Genomic DNA, 7,323 nt, shown 5'->3' with positions numbered 1-7,323 from the left:
ACTAATTACATGTGGGGTCCCACAAGGTTCCATTTTAGGACCCTTACCTTTTCTTGTGTATATCAAAGACCTTTCGTCAGTAACATTACCAGATGCCGAGTTCGTTTTGTTTGCTGATGATACAAACATTGCAATAAATAGCAAATCAAGTGTAGTCTTAGAAAGATCGGCTAATAAAATATTTGTGGACATTAATCACTGGTTCCTAGCCAATTCTTTGTCACTAAACTTTGAAAAAACACACTACATGCAGTTCAGAACTTGACAAGAGTGCCCCACGTGTATATGCTTAACATATGATGAGAAGCAGGTAGAAGAAGTGGACAGTGTTAAATTCTTGGGATTACAGCTTGATAATAAATTTAACTGTGAGAAGCACACTACAGAACTGCTGAAGTGTCTTAACAAATCTCTATTTGCAATGCGAATTGTGTCAGACATAGGGGATATAAAAATGAAAAAGCTGGTATACTATGCTTACTTTCATTCCATAATGTTATAAGGGATTATTTTTTGGGGCAATTCATCAAGCTAAGCTAAAGTTTTCCGGGCACAAAAATGTGCAGTAAGAGTTATATGTGGTGTGAACTCATGAACATCCTGCAGAAGCCTGTTTAGGGAACTAGGGATACCAACTACTGCTTGCCAATATATTTAGTCGTAAATGAAATTTGTCATTAAAAATATATCATTTTTTCAAACCAACAGCTCAATTCATGGGATCAATACTAGAAATAAGAATAAACTTCACAAGGATTTTAAGTCACTTACTCTTGTACAAAAAGGTGTGCATTATTCAGGAACACACATTTTCAATAACTTGCCAGCAGCCATACAAAGTGTAACAACCAATGAAATTCATTTTAAGAGAAGCCTAAAGGATTTATTGGTGGCCAACTCCTTCTGCTTCATTGATGAATTTCTCAGTAGAACCAACTGATTTGTTTGTGTGTGTGTGTGTGTGTGTGTGTGTGTGTGTGTGTGTGTGTGGCATACAATTTCAGTTCAGTAATGTGTTCATTGTAAATAAGTGTTATAGTAGTTCTATTGCATGTTTATTACCTTATAAATAAAAAAACTTTTTTATTTTAAATTCAGTTCGTTAGTGTTTGTAAAATAATTCTTTCGTATCGTGTTCATTAAAAAACATTATGATCATTCCACTTGGGACCTGTGGAATGGTACATTAGCTTATTTGTTTCAGTTGTAAATATTTGTCATGTATTATTGTTTTTCGGACATGTTCTACATCCTGGAGGACCTCCTCCCTACGGATCAGTTGAAATGAAAGTAAATCTAATCTAATCTAAAAGTACAGCCATGAACTGATTTGATTTATTGATACATCTGTAAACAATTTCCATGCAATTGTTGTCATTGTACATACAGTTTAAATAGCTACATAAGTCATACATTTTATTAAAAATTGTGTTCAGGGGGATTTATACTGAATACATTTAGTAATAGTTAAATATAAATGCGTCATGCAGAATGACAACAGGAAAACAGTTTGTGTAACATACTACACATGCTGAATAAAACATTTCAACAAATATAAATGAGATTTGCTTGATACATGATGACCATTAAGTATAAATGCATTATGAAAATAAAACACAGCACTATGATACAACAATATTTTCGGAATAGTTCATGTAATATAGTGGTTATATACTACAGCAGCTTTAGTAGATTACATCATTTTTATTACATATTTTAAGTCCTATCGTATAGAAGGCATTTTGTTCAAGCCACCTTTTTATAATATTTCTGAAAACATTCAGTGACACTGCGCTATAGGTGGTAACATATTAAATAGTTGTATCTCTATGTGTGAGCAACTATTGTGGGTTTCTTTAAGTGCAATAACTCGGATGTCCATCATATGCCTTTGACATGGGTCATGGACAGGTATAGACTGTCATAGTTTATGACAGTCTTGGCTTTCCCTGATACGCAACAAGCAGCTGAGAGTAAACATTGATGTGGCTGTCAGTATTTTGAGCTCTATAAAGTGTTCTCTACATGATACATTGTTTCTTACTCCAGCAATGCACCTTGGCCCTTTTCTGCCAATTAAAAATTCTTTTTTCTCCAGATTAGTTGCCCCATAACAGTTTAGCCTAAACAGCATATCTCTGTCTGCTAAAGAGATACAATGTAGTAGTCAGGCAATAATTTTTTTTCTTCAAGCTTGAACATCAGTCAACTCAAAAATCCAAGTCCATACAAAGAATACTAATAAAAATCAAAGAGTAAAGTAGACTGTCCATGCACTTGTTGCCACAGAATAATGCTGTGTTTCATTGTGCATTCACATATGTCCTTCTGGTGACTCCAACACAGCCTCCCCATGGTAGGGAGCTCTGGAAAACATAGAGGTTTGCTTGAACTTTTCAGCCCCCGGTGCTGGCATTGTCGATGCCACCTCCTCTTGTCGTGCTGAGACAGTGTCATCCGTGTCCAGTAGTGTGGAAGGTGACACGTCATGTTCAGTATGTACATCCTCTTCGGTCAGTAACATAGGTGCAGGTTTGACATGTTCCAACAATAGCACTTGGGTCTTCCCACTTTGATCTATAAGCACAGTATGTTCTTCCTGGGAGAGAACTCTGTAGGCCCCAGAATATGGGGGCTGCAGTGGTAACTTGACAGCACCTGCCTATAGCATCACATGTGTACATTTCCATAGACCTCTGTGCACATGTCTCGAGACAGTGGATGTGCAAAGTCTGGCCATATGCTCGCCCACCGTTTGCAGTACATAAGGCAATTTGGTCTGTCGTGCCGCAGTTTTATCAATGAAGAATTCTGCAGGCAGTCTTAAGGGTTCACAATAAACCAATTCTGCAGTGGACGCTCCTAAATCTGCTTTTAATGCCAACAAAGGCCCAAGAAAACCAGTGGCAAAGCTGATGACCAAGTAAGCTGTGGTATGATTGTGGAAACCGCAGAGGTAGGCCAATTCTGAGAACAATGTCGATTCAAATTGACACCCCTGGTCTGTGGCAACATGTAAAGGGCAGCCAAAATGTACGATCCACAACAAAAGAAATACCCGTGCCACCATTCCACGGAAATGTCTGATAATGGAACCACCTCTGCCCATCTGGTGAAGCGGTCCACTGCAATGTGGAGGTAACGGTATCCTTCCGATGACAATAAATGTCCCATGATGCCCAGGTGCACACGTGTGAAATGTTGCTTCATAAGTGGAAAGTATCGCTTTGTGCATGTGTCATCCAACCTTGGCTCTCTCACACTGTAAGCATGTTTTAGCCCAACTACGGCAGCCCTTCTTTATATCTGGCCACACGAAACTGTCGGTCATCGGTTTGATGCTGGCATTTATTCCCAGATGAGCCAGCCCGTGGATGCTGCCGAATAATTGCCATCGCAATTTCTTAGGTACAAAAGGTCTTGGTTTTCCCTGTGATACATTACACCAAACTCGCAAATGTTCACCAGCAGGTTGTATTTGCCGCAGACGTAACTGAAGGTGAAAGTAATCGGCTTGTGGTCTGTGAAAAACTTGAATGGCCTGGCTTCCACTTGTGGCTGGAAATGGATGCTGTCACTGAGTAGCCCAAGAATGGCACCTCACATCATCGAAATAAACACTTTGATTCATTGACTGAAATGCCAAATGCATCAATGTGTTGGTAAACAGTATGTAGATGCAGTTTGTGCAATTTCTTGGTTGCCGAAAAGACCAGGATATCATCGAGGTATGCGAAACAATATGGGAAACCTCTTAGTACTCCGTCAACGAACCGTTGCTAAGTTTGTGCCACATTTTTCAAACCAAATGGCATACGAAGGTATTCAAATAATCTGAATGGTGTCATGATAACCGTCTTCAGTATATCAGGAGGCACTACCGGCATCTAGTGATATGCTTTCTGGCATTCACTGACACTAAAAATGGTCACGCATGCATAAAATCCCCAATATATGGTGATGGATAGCAATTGGGAATAGTACGGGTACTGAGTGCTTGGTGGTCTCCACATGGTCTCCAGATCCTGTATTTCTTCGCTACTAGATGAAGTGGTGATGACCATGGGCTGTCGGATCTACGGACGAGTCCTGAGCACAAGAGTTCTTTGAATTCTGCATTCACTGTGGTAAAACAATCAGGGGCTAACCGGCATGGGCACTAACCTACTGGTTGACCGGGTGTAGTTCTGATATGATGGACCATGTTATGCTCAACTGTCTGCACACACTGCATGGATTTGCAGTTTGCTACGTGTGACGTCACTTCCTATCTGTCATTGAACATAGACAGAGAACCTTGTCCTAGGGTGCCTTTAATGATCTACTTACCCCGACGAATGCTGCCGAACTAATATCTACTTCAGCTGCATAATGAAACAAGAAATCCACACCCAATATTGCGTCTGACACATCATTAATCATGAAAGTCCATGGTAAACGATCCTGGAAATTGAGGTCTTTGCCTATCAGCTTGCACAGTACCTTGTTGAGAGCCTGGGTCCATGGCTTTGTGGGGTCTGTGTTACATTCAAACTCTACCATTGGCTCTTACCAAATGAAATTGGTACACATCTGACCAGGCCATGGTTTTCCAATCATCCAGAGTCTAACCGATACGGTCACAAGCCCTGGACAGGCACGGCAGGTGATGTCGCACTGGTAGCAAAGACACTAGCAGTGGTCATCTACTGGCATTGCCCATTAATGCAAATTTCACTGCACAGTGCTAATGGATGTGTTCATCGTACATCTCACATTGATTTCTGTGGTTATTTCACACAGGTTGCTTGGCTGTTAGCACTGACAACTCTACACAGACACCACTGCTCTTGGTCATTAAATGAAGTCAATAGGCCACAGCATTGTCCGTAGTGAGAGGTAATGCCTGAAATTTGGTATTCGCAGCACCCTCTTGACACCATGGTTCTCAAAATATTGAATTTCCTAATGATTTGCAAAACAGAATGTCCCATGTGTGTAGCTCCAACTATCATTCTGCATTCAAAGTGTGTTAATTCCCATTGATTAGATTAGATTAGATTAATACTTGTTCCATAGATCATGAATACGACACTTCGTAATGATGTGGAACGTGTCAGGTTAATAAAAGATGTCTGTACAAGATATTACATTACACAAAATATTGCATGACACTAATGTTTAAGTTGTTTTTTTCCCCTTAATTTATATCTAAAAATAAAGCCAATGAGTAGAAGGAGTTGTCATCTAGAAATTCTTTTAATTTATTTTTAAATGTTAGTTGGCTATCTGTCAGGCTTTTGATGCTGTTTGGTAGGTGACCAAAGACATTTGTGGCAGCATAATTTACCCCTTTCTGTGCCAAAGTCAGATTTAACCCTGCATAGTGAAGATCATCCTTTCTCCTGGTGTTATAGCTATGCACACTGCTATTACTTTTGAACTGGGTTGGATTATTAACAACAAATTTCATAAGTGAATATATATACTGTGAGGTTACTGTGAGGATCCCTAGATCCTTAAATAGATGTCTGCAGGATGACCGTGGGTGGACTCCAGCAATTATTCTGATTACACTTTTTGAGCAATGAATACTTTTCTACTCAACGATGAATTACCCCAGAATATGATGCTATACGAAAGCGGTGCATGAAAGTAGGCATAGTACGGTAAGCTAATTTACTGAGAATCTTATCACCAAAATTTGCAATAACCCTAATAGCATACGTAGCTGAACTAAGACGTTTCAGCAGACCATCAATGTGTTGCTTCCAGTTTAACCTCTCATCAATGGACACACCTAAAAATTTTGAAAATTCTACCTTAGCTACAGACTTCTGTTCAAAGTCTATATTTATTACTGGAGTTGTGCCATTTATTGTACAGAACTGTATACACTGTGTTTTATAAAAATTTAAAGAGAGTCCATTTGCTGAGAACCACTTAATAATTTTGTGAAAAACATCATTTACAATTCGATCACTTTGTTCTTGGTTTTTGGATGTTATTACTATACTTGTATCATCAGCAAAAAGATCTAACTTTGCATCCTCCAGCATTTTCTGTTGAAAAGCCTTTCTGAAAACCAAACTGCCATTTTGTTAGTACTTTATTCTTACAAATATGGGAGGCTACTCTTGAATACATTACTTTCTCAAAAATTTTTGATAGAGCTGTCAGAAGAGAGATTGGGTGGTAGTTGTTGACATCCAACGTATCCCCCTTTTTATGCAATGGCATATTTCAGTCTATCGGGGAAAACACCCTGCTCCAAAGAGCTATTACATACATGGCTGAGAATCCTACTTATCTGTGGGGAACAAGCTTTAAGTACCTTGCTGGAAATGCCATCAATTCCGTAAGAGCTTTTTCTTTTCAGTGAGTTTATTATTTTGCTGATTTCAGAGAGAGAGGTTGGTGGAATTACAGTTGTTTCAAACTGCACAGGTATGGCCTCTTCTACACTCCTGGAAATTGAAATAAGAACGCCGTGAATTCATTGTCCCAGGAAGGGGAAACTTTATTGACACATTCCTGAGGTCAGATACATCACATGATCACTGACAGAACCACAGGCACATAGACACAGGCAACAGAGCATGCACAATGTCGGCACTAGTACAGTGTATATCCACCTTTCGCAGCAATGCAGGCTGCTATTCTCCCATGGAGACGATCATAGAGATGCTGGATGTAGTCCTGTGGAACGGCTTGCCATGCCATTTCCACCTGGCGCCTCAGTTGGACCAGCGTTCGTGCTGGACGTGCAGACCGCGTGATACGACGCTTCATCCAGTCCCAAACATGCTCAATGGGGGACAGATCCGGAGATCTTACTGGCCAGGGTAGTTGACTTACACCTTCTAGAGCACGTTGCGTGGCACGGGATACATGCGGACGTGCATTGTCCTGTTGGAACAGCAAGTTCCCTTGCCGGTCTAGGAATGGTAGAACGATGGGTTCGATGACGGTTTGAATGTACCGTGCACTATTCAGTGTCCCCTCGACGATCACCAGTGGTGTACGGCCAGTGTAGGAGATCGCTCCCCACACCATGATGCCGGGTGTTGACCTTGTGTGCCTCGGTCGTATGCAGTCCTGATTGTGGCGCTCACCTGCACGGCGCCAAACACGCATACGACCATCATTGGCACCAAGGCAGAAGCGACTCTCATCGCTGAAGACGATACGTCTCCATTCGTCCCTCCATTCACGCCTGTCGCGACACCACTGGAGGCGGGCTGCACGATGTTGGGGCGTGAGCGGAAGACGGCCTAACGGTGTGCGGGACCGTAGCCCAGCTTCATGGAGATGGTTGCGAATGGTCCTCGCCGATACCCCAGG

Source organism: Schistocerca nitens, chromosome 1 (genome assembly GCF_023898315.1).
Source record: "Schistocerca nitens isolate TAMUIC-IGC-003100 chromosome 1, iqSchNite1.1, whole genome shotgun sequence".
NCBI lineage: Eukaryota > Metazoa > Arthropoda > Insecta > Orthoptera > Acrididae > Schistocerca > Schistocerca nitens.
This window is presented reverse-complemented; position numbering follows the sequence as displayed.